Source organism: Cydia splendana, chromosome 26 (genome assembly GCF_910591565.1).
Source record: "Cydia splendana chromosome 26, ilCydSple1.2, whole genome shotgun sequence".
Taxonomy (NCBI): domain Eukaryota; kingdom Metazoa; phylum Arthropoda; class Insecta; order Lepidoptera; family Tortricidae; genus Cydia; species Cydia splendana.
The window spans coordinates 10,163,849-10,180,478 of NC_085985.1; positions in this window are offsets into that span (position 1 = coordinate 10,163,849).

The following is a 16,630-nucleotide window of genomic DNA, read 5'->3' on the forward strand; positions in this document are numbered from 1 at the left end:
AGGGTATTAGTAATACAAAATAGCCAGGTTTAGCGGAGTAAAATTCTCAACATTTCCAAATAAGAGCTCGCCATTCAGTGCTTCACGGGGTTTTTCGGAAACGACCATCAGAAAAAAAATCATTACTAATTTAATAAGTCCTTTTTCTAATATTTACAACGATATTTATAAAGATAAGAAGACGCTTTTACTGGAACAAGTACTCATTGTTTCTAATAATGAGCGCAAAGTCCTGAATTTCGTCGACTAGTATCATCAATTTTGCATTATTTCGACTTTTCTTGTAAGAGCGCTCTTAATAATTGCTCGGAGCAATGCTGAGCCGAACGGAGCCGAGAATGCCCGAAAGGAGGAGTGTCGCCCCAGTGGTATTATCGTTATGAAGCTTTCATTATTTTCCGGATGTACCTCGATCCTCTGTCTATTATGTATGAGTAAATAGGTAAAGGTACAATCAGTTGCAAATAACCCCAAACGAGTCTATAGCCTTTTGCGTAGTAGGTACGTCATATGAATCTTATGATATATTTGTATTTGTGATTTTTCACGAGTTGTGTTATATTTTTGTGATTAATATAAAAGGCTGTAGTGTTTATATTTTATTTTATTTATGAAATGCATTTGCCTGATATTTTTGACTGCTTAGATGTTATGTAATTAATTGTAAATTATTGTTCCCACGTTAAGATATGAATACCAAAGACACTAATAAATATTTGATATTAACTTGAATTTTATTGAAAACTCCCAAATCATATACCTACCTACATATACCTAACTCGAAACCGGTTTTTTAAACCGGTAATGGCCAAATAGTTTTAATTATTTTATGCTCTTTACGTAATTCTGAATCATGTGTTCCAACTTCGTATTATGTATTAGATTGCCCCTTTAAAAATGGAACAATAAACCAAAGAACGTAATAATACCGGTATTTTTATATGAAAAGCAAACTGGTTCCAAGCCTTGTAGGTAGGTACAGTCATCTGCAATAATATGTTACAACCAAAGCTAGGAACCGGTTTATTATTCATACAAAAAATACCGGTATTATTAAGTTCTTTTTCGTTCTTAGGTTTATTATTTCATTTTAATGGGACAATCTAATATTACGAAGATGTTACCTAAATACATGATTCAGTCCTACGTAAAGAGCAATAAATAATTAATAATGTTGGGCTATTTCGGGGTTTTGAAATAAAACCGGTTCCGAGCCTTGGTTACAGCAACAAAGGGCGCAAAAAATACCTGACACGATCTTATTTGTAGAGCCATAAGAGCGTGTCACATGTTCTTGCGGCCTTCGAAGGGTTACATATTATTGCAGGTGACTGTACTTATGTTTTACAAGTAAAAAATCACGCATTATTGAAAGTATAAATCATGGTGATAATAAAGTGCCCCTTGCCTTATTAAAGGCCTGTCCAGACAGGGAAAGATTTTTCGCCAATCTGATAAAAAAAAGTCCGCACGGCCTGATTTGATCGGTCAATTTAATCAGATTGGCGAAAAATTGTCCCCGTCTGGACAGACCTTAAGGGTCACTTTACAAAATTTATGAATTCGTCGTGTTCGTGAGACCTATATAGCAAATAATATATTTCATTTTTAATTTGCTACTTGCGACATATCATTTTTATGTAGATAACGATATATTGCTTTGCAAGCGCTTCAGAATGAGGACTATTTTATAGGTCTACAGAACTAGGTATTGTCTGTGAGTTATCATGGCGCACTTTGCAAAGTAACTTATTAAACAATAAACAGGTGTAGTACAGTCGAGTTCATAAATTACATTTTCATCACACTCGCTCAGTAAATGTGGAATTGCACGCAGGTTTAGCGGGAGTTATAGAAAAAGCGTTCTCCCTAGGGAGTTATGAAGTTTCTAGTCCCATAATTAACAGTTTTTTGTCTTTATACTTATTTTTTGTATCGCAAGTGTGATGAAAAACATTGTATGTAACACGGGGCGTAATAATATTGCAAACTCGAGTCTATAAATCGCTCCGGCAAGCCGTCGCGATTTAACTTACTCTCGTTGCAATATTCAACTTACGCCCCATGTTGCACAATGTACTATTCTTCACCATAATCCATTGCAATATGGTAAAAAAAAATTATACAATATTTATGAACGACTGTACCTACATTCTCTTTTTTCTGAAGTCTGTTGAATATGCTATACATATTTATATTAAATGAGAAAATAAGATTGAATCTTACTCTGAGGAATAAACTAAAGTATTATTTTGTTTAGCCCGAGGCGAAGAGTTATGAATGTTGATTGTTGATAAGCATTATGTCATCGACCAAACCTTGATTTCATGACGTCATAGGTATTTGTTTTTAAAACGGTAGGTAAAGTAGTAAGACGAAGTAATATGCTTTACAGTACAAAATCATACGATCTACACAAACTATCTAACCTTGTAGTAATGGTAGGTATTAAAATAACAGAAATTAGCCACACTTCATCAAGAACTAATCTGCATTTTCAAGCCTCTTACCTTACGTACTATGTCACACTTAAAAACAATTTAAATTAAGCATATTAGCTATAACACAATCCATTGCTGCGTCAAAGAAGAGCTATTAATAAAATCAAGAGCAAAAGAATCAATGGATTCGTAGAAGAGAGAATAGGTCGTGAAAGGAATGGCAAATGGAGCGGAGAGTGGGAAGGCGTGGCGACCGGTTTCGCGCGGCGGGAAAGTATGTTTGGAATGCAGTGATTGGTCGACGCGGTCCGAGTTGCACGCGCGGGACGCGGTGACAGGTGGTGCGTTTTAGTAGACCGTATTATGACATCTGTCAAATGGAGTTATTTTATAAAGTGCAGTGTTTTAAATAATACAATTTGTAAATAGAGTTAGACTAAGCTACGAGTAAGTTGGCCGCCTATTTGATAGCCCCGACGGTGCTAGTGTTATTTTAAACGGTTATGAAATTATGACCTTAACACTTGCACATTCTGGGCTATCAAAATTGCTGCCAACTTAGCTTGGTCTAATTCTTCGAAATTATGTCCTTTTACTGGTCAGGATTAATAAATAAAGTTGGTCAAGAAGATCTTGTCAGTAGAAAAAGGCGACAAATTTGAAAAATGTAGGCGCGAAGGGATATCATCTCATTCATCTCATAGAAAATTTGAATTTCGCGCCTTTTTCTACTGACAAGATTTGCTTGACCATCTATACATACCGCTGATTATAAGCATAGAGTATAGACGTACCTATTTTATTTTATAAACCTAGAAGAACAGAGTTTTATTTCCTACTGAATTTCCCTTAGTACCTAAGGGGCTCTTACCTAAGTTCCCTTAAGGGGCTACCCCACGCCAATGACCTTCGATCTGAATCCCTTAGTTTTCTAATGTTTTTTATAGTTTATTATATTAACAGCAATGGCTTTAAGCAATATAGTATCCCATATTTACTTCAAAGTTCATTGTCTTTGAGATATTTGAACTTTAGTGTTAATTAGTTTAAAATTAAAACCCTGGACATGTTTTTCAAGACGTCAAAGACGAACCCAAATATGTAGATTTCGTACATGTAAGATCCTTCACTGCAAACTAGATACGAAAAAAGTGTTTTTTTAGACAATGTTTAAAAAATTCATAAAAAAATAAGTATTCATTTCTTTCAAAATCCGGTGGACTAAACCGGAGATAAAAGATTGAAAAACCGATAACCGTTTGTCTTATAATTCTATCTGTAGTGCAAAAAAAGGAGATACGATTCAAAACTGGTCAAAAATCGATGAAATCCTCGGGTAGCCCCTTAAGGGAATATTATAACTATAGTCGGTCAAACAACTTGGTCAGTAGAAAAAGGCGCGATTTTTTTTACACGACGATAACCTTTGGCGCCACATTTTTTTATTTGCCGTTTTTTTCTACTGACGTAACGGTAATGGCTTGACAGATTATAAGTAAAACTGTAGTACCTACTAGTACGAGTATAATGTGCGATTTACTTAACAATAGACAAATGATTAGGAAAGGCTTCGGGCCAGCTACAAATCGAATGAGTATACCTATCCTTATTAGCCAAGTAAAATGAGGGATGAAGTTATTACAAGATGTGAGTACTAACCATACTAACAGAGTTGGAGTAAGAGGATACAGATAGACTAACGACATCTAGGAGAAAGTGTCGCGGGCAGAGGCTGATAAAACTATAAACAACTTGATTGTACTTAATTTTTATTTTCCACGGAATTTACTTACTAATATTTTTGCGATACCCTACCAGGGCCCATGTGCATATAAGTTACTATGTATTCTACTCGTATGTAATATAAATATATGCATTGGATGCAAATAAAGATAGTTATCTCTACTTAGATCAATAAATTAAGAAGACACAATCAAGTTGGAATTCCTTACGGAAGTTTAAAAATGATTCGATCGCCTTTTTAGTTTTTATTGACAAGATACCTACTCGTAGAGTTAGACCAAGAAAATTCTGCAGCGATTTTAATAGCCAATTAAGCCCACGCAGTGCAAGTGTCATTTTAAACGTCAAACTTCTATGAAATTATGACGTATAAATAACACTTGCACTGGGTGGGCTATCAAATTCGCTGCACAATTTTCTTGGTCTATCTCTACCTAATACATAGGGGCTGTCCATAAATTACCTTATCGATTTTTGACCCCCCCCCCCCACCCCCCTAAAATCATCCAAAAATCATGCTTCGAATGACGCCGTTTCCTCCTACGTCATGCTACCATCATCCGCTGTCCAGACCCCCCCTCCCCTAATTTGAAATGACGTAATTTATGAATAGCCCCATGAAGCTTGCTAAAATTTTCGGCTGCTATTTAACTGATCACCAGATTTAATAAAATTTAATACCAAAAAAATCTACTTTACCACCCTAAAATAATAAACGATCACCAAAATTATAACACCATTTTAATGTGAAATGATTACCAATTTTATTACATTTTACTATCCTATTAAAGGAAATGACACCAAACTAATCATTATTAACCCAAAAATTGTAAATTATTACCAAATTTCAAACCCCGTTTTAATGTGAAATGATAACCAAATTTTTACATCTTGCTATCCTATTAAATAAAATGACACCAAAATAATCATTGTAAACCCAAAAATAGTAATTGACCACCAAAATTAGAACTCGATTTTAACGTAATATTCTAACCAAATTTTTAAATCTTGCTATCCTATTAAAGCAAATGACTCCAAAATAATCATTGTAAACCCAAAAATAGTAAATGACCACCAAAATTGTAACCACATTTTAATTAAAAATGTGCAAATATTTAATATATCGTTATCCTATTAAATTAATTAATCCACTTCGTCATCTTTTTCTAACCTAACCTAACCCACTTTTCTAGTAGCATTTCGTTTCTGTATGGGTTGCAGTTCAAACCTAACCTAACCCACTTTTCTAGTAGCCTTTCGTTTCTGTAAGGGTCGCAGTTCAAACCTAACCTAACCCACTTTTCTAGTAGCATTTCTTTTCTCTATGGGTCGCAGTTCAAACCTAACCTAACCCACTTTTCTAGTAGCATTTCGTTTCTGTAAGGGTCGCAGTTCAAACCTAACCTAACCCACTTTTCTAGTAGCATTTCGTTTCTGTATGGGTTGCAGTTCAAACCTAACCTAACCCACTTTTCTAGTAGCATTTCGTTTCTGTATGGGTCGCAGTTCAAACCTAACCTAACCCACTTTACTAGTAGAATTTCGTTTCTGTATGGGTCGCAGTTCAAACCTAACCTAACCCACTTTTCTAGTAGCATTTCGTTTCTGTAAGGGTCGCAGTTTAAACCTGATCTAACCCACTTTTCTAGTAGCATTTCTTTTCTGTAAGGGTCGCAGTTCAAACCTAACCTAACCCACTTTTCTAGTAGTATTTCTTTTCTGTAAGGGTCGCAGTTCAAACCTAACCTAACCCACTTTTCTAGTAGCATTTCTTTTCTGTAAGGGTCGCAGTTCAAACCTAACCTAACCCACTTTTCTAGTAGCATTTCAGTATGTTACTAGAAGAGTAGGTTAGGTTAGGTAGGTATGCGGTGCGGGGTACGGGGGGTTGAGCGGGAGGGGCTAGTAATTTAGGCATCATTTTACTTTATTTGGTAATCATAGTGGTTTATTTAGGTGAAAATATCGCATTAATTTGGTCTTCAAGATTTGGTGATCATTAATGATTTTTGGTGATCATTCAATATATTTGGTATTCGAATACAATTTGAAGTGCAGTCGTAATTAAAACGGTGGTACTTTTGTAATTTTAGGCCTTATTTTTTTGGTGTTCAGTAATTTTTTTTGGTAAGCATGATTTTTTTATTTAGGGTACCAAAGTATTTTTTGGTGGTCATTATATTTGTAGCCAAAATTTTCAGTTGGAACTTGGAAATGAGTTACAAAACGGTCTCCTCAAACTGTCGCGGATTACCTTTCAACACATGCGCCCAACGCGGACTGCTCGCATCCTATTGGAGGCAAGGTGCTGTCAACAAATCTCAACACTAGAGTAGACACGACTTCATAAAGTTACTATCTTACACGCCGCGCTCGCTAATCTAATAAAACACATCTAATCAAGCGAGGAACGCGCAAAAAGACTTTAACATTAACATCTGAGTGCCTTACGTGTTCAGTGTAGTTTTGTAGTGGAAAAGTGCTCATTAAAAAGTTTGTGTGTGTGCTAGTTTTTTGTGGATTGCGAACTGGATTGCTTCAAGACGCGGATATTTTTCGCCGGTCTAAGGTGGGTTTCTTACTTAATCTTGCTTATTCTGTACTCACTTCGGCCAACTTTAGCATAGAAACGAAAGTTATTGTGTTAAAGAAAGTGGGTAGAAGACGTCTAACTTATGTGAAGACGTACGTATAACATATAGAATGTACGTTCTGGGAATGGGCACATCTCAATAATAAAGCTCTAATTGGTTAATTCAATTTCATTCCAAGAACTCCGATAGATGTTTCTCTAATTCCGCAGTTTGGGCACTAATATGGAAACTTGTTTTGCTAAATACGTATTTGCATTTAGATTGTGAATTGCGTGTTGAAATGTAAATTTTAGTCTTTACGACTGCTTTAGCGTTCCAAAAAAGCTTAACCTAGATATTGAGATTCCTAACAATTTATAGAGTTTTAAGATAGTTTATAACTTTTTTCTACTCGTCGACTGTAATTCTTGAATTAAGATTCCTTATACCAAACTGCAATTGGGTATTTTGGGTTATCCGCAGATGGTCTAAAACGCAAAATGACTAGTGTGTTGTTTTGCCTAAATCGCAATTAGTCTACATCGCAAACAGTCTAGAACGCAAAATGCCCAATTTTTATATCACCATCGGCTGCTCGCGTATCTTAGCTTTTGGTTTGGTTTGTTTGTATGATTCTACTAGTTTAAAGTATTATTTTTATTGACGCGTAGAAAAAGTATTGTATACAATAGTGATATAATCAAGCTTTTCAATCTTGACCTTACTTAGACAGGTACTCGATTGAAAAGCTCTCTATTATATCACGATTGTATAAAATACTATTGAAAGTGGTCTTGAAGTTTGTAATGTCATTGAATTTTTGCCATGTCAACAATTCATGCATGTGATTGTTTTGAGGTGTTGTTATTGCAACATGCTTACACAAACAACATTTTTAGATGCAAGAATCCATAACATGGAGTGTGGAACATTTCAGCTCTATTGTAATAATATACCGGGGTCCGGGTGTTTCCTGTAACACAAGCAAATAATTAAACCATATATTATATTGTATTCCTCAAATGATATGACCTTTGACTAACAACTTTAAAAAATTATAAAATCATAAAATTTTCCCTTTTTCATATGAATTAAATATTATTTTCAATGTACGAGTGAATTGCAAAAAAATTGTACGTAATTAAGCACAGTTAAGAAGCTGTGATCAGTCTTAACTTAATTGATTCATTTGTGTTACGATAATTAACTATGTAAATTGTATTTATTGTACTTAATTCTTACACATATAAGTCTATAGCATATGCTAACACACTTTCATGCATCTAACTTAAATAGAAATGGCCTAACTGTGGTAACACAATGGAATCAATTAACTTTATCCTAATTACAGGTGCTAAACTATGTGCAATTTTTTTGCAATTCATTCGTACGCTGTAATCAGTGTCTTTGCCGTTGCAAGTCACGCTTTAAGAGGCCGTGTACGATTTTAGAGCAGAAATGTGAAATTGATGGATTTGGTCGTTGAAAGTGTACACCTTTTGTTACGTAATATCTAAATAGCAAATATTGGTTTCTATTAGCACGTCTTCCCATCTTGACTTTTAATAATGAGGTCGCGAGCGTGCGTCACCGGTAATACATGACGAGAAGGGGCAGTTTTTAAAAATTCATTAAAAAATTATGGTGGTAAATTATACTTAATGATGTATAAGAACAGTTTCAGGAAATGTTGTCGATTGTTTAAGTATCAAAATTACGTTGAAATTAAGTCGAGTTTCAAAGAAATTGTCACCTGTTTTGAAGAAAATTGATTTCGTCTAACTTTCATTTACACTACTTCAAAGTCATAATTTCTATTAGGTAGCACAAAGTGTAGAATTTCTTCGTCAAAATCTATCAATTTTACATTTTTGCGACTAAAATCGTACACAGCCTCTTAAACATAACAAAATTTTGCAATAAATTGTGTCTTAGAATAAACTTTGAAGTGTAGAATATCAAAGCATCAGTTTTAAAAGTTGCTGAACAAATGTTAGTCAGTTTGAGGAGTAGGTACAGCCCACAGTCTAATTTATTGCTCCTGTTATAGCCAACACGCATATATATACTGTAAATTATGGAAAATAGTCAATTTTAAATACTAGTAATTAAATTTTAAATCCAAAAATGCTTCCAATGGCCCCGTTTTCTCCTACGTCATGCTACCATCATCCGATCTCCAGACCCGCCCCCCCCCTAATTTGAAATGACGTAATTTATGAATAGCCCCCTAGTGCTTAATTAAATATCGACTATTCTATCAACATCCTTACGAACAATTTTTGAATCAGTAATTTATTGATCAAACTTATTATCTTACATGTCAGGTTGTTAACAATATTACATCAGGTACCTCGGTAAGCTTATTAATTATTATACAGGGGCCCATTTAGATCGGTCAGTATGGGAAAATCTGAAACTATAAGACATACGACGATCTCTTCTTAGGAACCATGTCATCGATTTTAGTAACGGTAGCTTTTAAACGATGTCAAATTGAATAAGGCAAAACTATTTCACTAAGAGCTAGAATCGCTCAAAATCGCTCGCACCATACTAAATTACTAAGGTGTGCGATTTCCGTGATGCTGAGTGTACTTATTGAATGTAAACAGTTGTTATCAGACGTTCACCTCGCGATTGTGGCATTATCGACTCGTAATGGAAAACCTCATTGATGGCTATACATATTCTAGTACCTAAGTATAGGTACTCGACCACTTAAGTTCTTAGCCATGTTAAAGTTGGAAACAAATTATCGGACGCGGCTCACAGACGCGACTTATAGGTACCTAGATAATGAATATACACTGAACTGTGCAAACTATCGGAGGTAAGCCGTGGACGTAACCTTGTGCTGACCTTGAGCCTTCGGACATCCGACAGAAATCTGGCGCGCTGGATGTTCCTGTCAGCCGCAAGCCACGTCCCGAACACTGTGCACACTTTTATGTCGCGCCCGTCAGCCGCGTCCGATAATTTGTTTCCAGCTTAAAACCATGGGATAAGTCAAATATACTCCACAGAAGAGCCACAAAATTGGTATCATTTCTTCGTAATCGTAATCAACCATAAGTATCACAGAATAAATTAGTACTACCGTACAGAGAGGACACTTCCTACAAACTCGAAGTTTGACAGCGGTTCAGGGTCGAATCGTGCTATCCCTTTCTATAGTCTGTATCTTTAGGTATTAAAAAAAGCAAACAAAATCTACCCTCAAATGGCTTCTTAAGCCAGTTGAAAGTAGATGAAAACATTAAATGGTCAAATAATGTAGGTTAAAGTCAAGTCGTTCAGTGACATATCCAGGCGCTTTTGTATTTGATTGGTTAACCAATAAATGTTTTAACTACCCGAAAATGTACAAATTGTTTGTTTACTTTTATTTAAATACCGCCCGGAAAACGCGCCTGTGTGACGGAACCTTAAGTATATTAAGTTTTGTGTATGTGAACAACAACAAAAAACCTATATTTTTTTTAAAAAGGATGCTAGTAGAACCGTTAGAACCCCTGCTTAACATTATGTGGCATAGAATACCTGGTGAACCCTCCGTCTTAAGAGCCAACGGGAGTGGTCATTTCTCCATACAAACGTACTCCTCGTTTTCCTCCGTGGTTTTTGAAGATTTTTTCAACACAGATTAATATTGTCAATATCTGTGTCGGACCGTTTTGCTTTTTTTGATATTTTTGTTTTTTTAAGGCGCTAGAGCCCTTCAAAAATGGCCATAATGGCCTAATTGACTATGCTGCAATGAGAGGCGTGGCATCCAAAACTGATATCAATTAGCCAAAAAAGCAAAACGGTCCGACACAGATAATTTCATAATCATTTAGATTTCCAAATTTGGTTACGATTGGTTAAGTTTTGGAGGAGGAAACAGAGGAGTACGAAACCTCGATTTTTGAGATTTTTACGCAGGCTTTTTCGCCTTGTCCTTATCGCACTACTTTTAGGTGCCGCTTCCGTTAGCGAGACGGGTATATTTACCTAAAATATTTAAAACTCAGCTCCTGTTTCGTCTTAACTTTGTCATAATATACATTTTTAGGGTTTCGTAGTCACCTAGAAACCCTTATAGTTTCGCCATGTCTGTATCGTTGGATAGGTCTTTCAAAACGAATAATGGTCTCCTAAAACCATTTTTTGATATCAATCAATCAATCAATCAATCAATTTATTTATTCACAGACTACAATGGTCCACACATAATATTACACAACAATACAAATTATATTAACATAAGATTAAAATATACATTACATTAAAAATTAAATTATAGTATAGTATAGTATAGTTAATATTTTCGGAAATATGCGCACCGAAAGAAAAAAAATATGTGTACCCCCCTCTAACTTTTGAACCACGGGTCCAAAAAATATGAAAAAAATTGTGAAATAAGAGCTTAATAAATACTTTCAACGAAAACTATAGCGAACATGATCGGTCTAGTCGTTTTTGAGTTATTGCAAAAAAATCTTCTTTTCTAAGTAAAAACACGTAAATACAAAGCGCTGCAAAGGTACCCCCTTAAGATATTTACTAATAGCCCCCGTTTGGCCTATTTTGACAGAATGGTAACTAGGAAACCCTACAGAGCATGGCCCGACATGCTCTTGGCCGATTTTTTACGTTATCGTTTCTACATTGTAATATCGTGCTATAAATGAAACTGTTATCATATCACGGCGCACACTGGCGTCGGTAAACAGATGAGGTGAAGTCACCAGCTGACATCATGAGGTCACGATGACAGATCGGCTCAAGGTCAAATGACGCCATCGTAAAGGTCGTATAGTATAGTATATTTTACTTTCTTTAAGGCCCATTTAGGGCTCATTTAGACGATGCGCGAACTCGTATGCGAGTTTCATTACATTGCGGTTTTTGATCGGTCGCTTGAATTGGACGTAACCAACAGTCCGCAATGTAACTAAAATGGCATGCGAGTTCGCGCGCCGTCTAAATCAGCCCTTACATGGTGCGAGAACTCGCATGCGAGTTTCATTACATTGCGGTATTTGATTGGTCGACTGAATTGGATGTAACCAATAGTCTTCAATTGCGGACGGATCACGTCCAATGCAACCGACCAATCAAAACCCGCAATGGTATGGAACTCGCATGCGAGTTCTCGCATCGTCTAAATTAGCCCTTTTTCAAGATATTTCATTTGCAGGTAGGTTTTAGGAAATAATAGTAAATAATTTAGACTTAGCCTTCATAATATGGCGCATTATCTATGACATGGACAAGGGAACTTATTGTCGATGGCGCTTACGCCACACAGCGTCGCGTGGCATTGTATTTATATCGGAGAACCGTTAATAATGGTATAAGCGCTAACGATAACAAGGTCCCTTTTCATAGATATCGTCACATATGGAATGGAAAAGGAAACATGTAAAACAGTTTGTTTACTTGACTTACTTAGCCAAAGTACCCCGCAGCAAACATAGGGAAAAAGTGGTTTCAGTCACTCACGGGAATCAAATATTTATATACCGACCTGCCTGTTAGTCAGTGGGGGGGACACTGCTGACTTCGTGCAAACTCGGCTCCATTCGGTTCAGCATTGCTCCGAGCAATTATTAGGGTTGGCACAACTTGACGTCCCTTTTCGTGCACGACCACAGATAATTGCTTGAATTTTGACAACCCTAAATAGTCGAAAGGAATAGTACCATAAGTTGGAAAGGGATATCATGATTCGAAAGAGAATAGATAGTATAGAGGGGTCCTGTCATAGTAAATTTTGTAGTCACAGTAAATTTACTGCCATCTATCGACATACGACTAAAACTCAAAATGAAAACGTATAAAACTATCGAAAAAAATTATATGTATGGATAAATGATTTTATTATTTTTATATCATTTTGACCCATGTTCATTCACTGATACCTATGTGTTAAAATTGTTAAATATGAAACGGTGTCGTCAACGCCATCTAGCCGACCATAGGCCAAAGGTGTGTGCGCCATCTATCCGAGAATGACTTTTTCTTGATTTCCGAGGCACGTTTTTTTCTTAGACTTTATTCATCTTATACGGAGTTACATATTATTATGTATTTGGTAGTACTATTACTTATTCAGTGCTGATGTATAGTTTTCTCCTATTAAGCGCTCGCCATGTTGTTTTATTGGGTTTAGCACGTTCGCGTTTGCTCGCGGAGGCACGTACGGTAATCTTATTACAGTCTCGTGTTGTACAGTCGCCATCAGATATATCGGAGCGGCCAAGGTGCTCACAAATATCGGAACACGCCTCTATTGTCAGGGCGTTAGAGTGCGTGTTCAGATATTGTGAACACCTTGGCCGCTCCGATATATCTGATGGCGACTGTACTTTATATTATACAAGGTGGTGGTACAGGCAGCAGCAGTTGCTAAGCGGGCGAGGCGTTCAAAATGATCTTGACGCGACTTTATTGTTAAGAGGATAAGAGCGTGTCAAGGTAATTTTGAACACCTCGCCCGCATAGCAACTTCTGCTGCTGACTGTGCTAGTGCTCGACATGCTAATGCCCAATATATGACACCTGGCTGTCACCTCTATTGACAATGACTTAAGTTTCAAGATTACATGTACTGGGACCGTACTTCTCCAAAAAACATTTCAAAGGAAAAGTCACTCAAACATAGTCATCCCAAATCGAAGGTCCTTTTCTCATCATTGGCCACATCATCTGTTGTAGATGCTTTTTACGGCGCTTATGGGGTCCTTTTTTTTTCTTTTTTTTTTTAACATTGCTTACACTGTTTGGCCGCGCCTGGGGCCAGTTACAGTTTGTGGCATGAGTGGGATCAGTGTCGCGACTGCCAAGTAAGAAAGGAGCGAGAAAGAGACAGAAGGAGTAAAAAGATGATAGGAGAGAACAGAGGAGTGTAGTTTACAGTACAGCTTATGGGTCCCGCATCGCCGTTGATGACTATAAAGTTCTATAGGAGCGCGGCATTTCTTGCCACATCGATCGCACACAAAACGCGAGTCCGCAGGAGGTGGTAGACTTGGTAGAGCACGACGAAGACTTTTCCGCTTAAGTTATCTCGGAAATCGTAAACAGCAATAACCTTCAGTAGCCCGTTCCAAAATCACAAACAAGATTGTAGAGCCACAGCAAACTCTGAAGTACCTAGGTTATCTAGGACACCAGACGCTCCAGTCACCTTGGCCGTGTCAATATTGTGCTTAGCGGCAGATAACTTTTATGATCACGGCATAGTTAGCTTGATATATGCACCTATACCTTCATTGTCATTAAGTAACGGTTTCGAACATGTTTCGAATTAGTAGTGACGACGCGACAACTTAAAGCTCTCAAATAAACAACAGAAACCAGTAATTAATGCTCGTAGTCTAAAGTCATTACATAAATGCGTTCATTACGAGAAGGGCCCACAGATGAGGAGAACAAAAAGTAAAACGACATCATTGTTAACATTCCTACTTGAAAAAAAAAAACCGTTTCAATTCAAAAATGGAAACAAAAAGCCGTTGCGTCACCACAGATAACGATACAAGATAATTGCGCTTAGAACAAAACCTTTGTACTCTATTCTCTGTGGGATAAAGTACAAATTTGATTGTGTTTAACATTTTGGAGTGAATAAATAAGGTTGTGCCAACATATGGAGCTGATGTCATGGGCAATAAATGCTGAAATTGTGTGTTAAGATTTCCTAAGTAACGAACTTTTGTAATAGAGCGGCACCTATAGTCTGTATCTTTAGGTATTTAACCTTTTGGACGCCAATGACCGATATATCAGCACCGCAGGTTCAACGCCAAAGACTGTATGTACGGCAGTACTATTATTTATTCTGTGCGGTGACAATACACGCTATACCTTGGTTAAACTATTGTATACGATCTAGTTAGACCGTGTCGTCAAATCACGACTGCTTAAGTGGATCACTCGGTTGGTTAGCTCACAGCCGGCGCCGGCGCACGCCGCACGGCCGACCGTTGACCTCGCGGCCTTGCAGGTGACAATTATGTCAATTATGCATTGCTCTAGTACCCTCTATCGAATACAGTCGATTCAAAGCTAATTCGCATTTACAACCGGGTCCATCGCGAATTTATTTTATTACTCTTCTCTATCTATGTGCACTACAGAAGACCTCATAAGAGCTACCCCCCGGGGGTTAGAGGTGGCAAGATATTAGCAAAATATTATTTAATTATAATCCCTTCACACGATAAGAAGAAGTTACACAACACAGGCTTAGAACATTTTATGACGATATTCCAATAAAATTGTGGGCCTCATAACAAAACCGTCTATTATGTTTTATGTTATTTAGCGTTTAGACCGTGGGTTGAAACACCTTAATAAGTATTCTTTATTTTCTTGGTCTGTTTATTGATAAATCTACTAAATAGACAATAGGGAGTATTACTGCAATGTTCTGCCGCCAGAGTGCAGCACTAATTTGTTTAGTAAACCATAGAGTAACTTATACGTACTAGGCCTTAAACAGTTTTTTGACAAGTTTTCACTATGACATTGATGCACCAAGACGGTTTGTTTACAGTACGGTTACCATCAGTTAGTCACTGACATGGTATAATAATATACTCCGCCTGGTACTCCATTCCCGTCTTTTCTAGGTCACCTAACTGACACAAGCCTACGTCATCATGCGACAGCGCTATATGATAATATGCGATAGCGCTATATATAGCGGCCATGTTGTTGTGACGTAGGCCTGTGTCACTGTGGGAATAGAAGACCATGTTTTATTAGACTATGAGTCACTGACATAAACGCCGTCGAGAACGTAATTTACTTTCTATACATCCCGTTTGCACTAATATGCGAGTGCGAGCGAGATGTATAGAAAGTAAATTACGTTCTCGACGGCGTTTATGTCAGTGACAAACTGATGGTAACCGTACAGGTCGCCTACCGCGAAACGCGAAAATCGAAATTTCTTTATCTGCATCTCTATCAATCGAATACGCAAGAGTGATAGAGAGGCAGAAACCGAACTTTCGATTGTCGTGTTTCACGGTAAGCCATGTGATTGATCTAGTGACGCATGATTGTCATTGATGATGTCAATGAGGTTTGTTTACTGTATGTGTTAGTGGTGCCTCCTACGCAGAGCTTTCCCTAATATTCCCTATTGGCAGAGCTTATCTTTTTGCAATAATATTTTTTGGTTCACGAGGGGTGCAAAGAGGAAATGGGTATGGAATGTTGAACCAATCTTGTCTATATTTAGCGGCCGGGTGCTCCGCACGTGGGGCCCTTGTCGCACATGTGGCTCTGAACTTGCCGACAGTAAGTTACCTACTTATTATACAGCACGGGGGTTCCGTGCTTCACTTCTGAAGCTTGTATTAAGCTTAGAGCATGGAAAGAGCCCATCAACGTGCACACTAGCGCCACTGCTAAATAATCGTGATTATTTAAATTTAACGACAGGTATTTAAAAAAGGTATTTACTGAAATACACAATACAGTATGTAGCGGCCCCCTTTTATTTAAATTCCTGTCGTAAAATTTAAATAATCACGATTATGGCGCTAGTGTGCACGTTGATGGGCTCTTATTTAAAAGCCAAAAATGGCATGATTCATTTTAAACTTGCCGACAGTAACTTAGCAATTCATTGTAGGGGTTCCGTGGAGGTTTTTGGATCTTCCGGTTTTCCGTATCTTGCGCCAGCTCTTTGACTTTTTGATATGAAACGACCCCAACTTTTTCTTTCACTTGATCTAAGTAACTGCCTGTAGGTTTTCCTCTACCTCATTTGTGTCCTATTCGCCCCTCCAGGATAGTTTTAAAGAAATGGAGAAAATAACGTAGCTGTGAGACGATTTCCTTGCGTTTTTCTCAGGTAATAAGTACCTA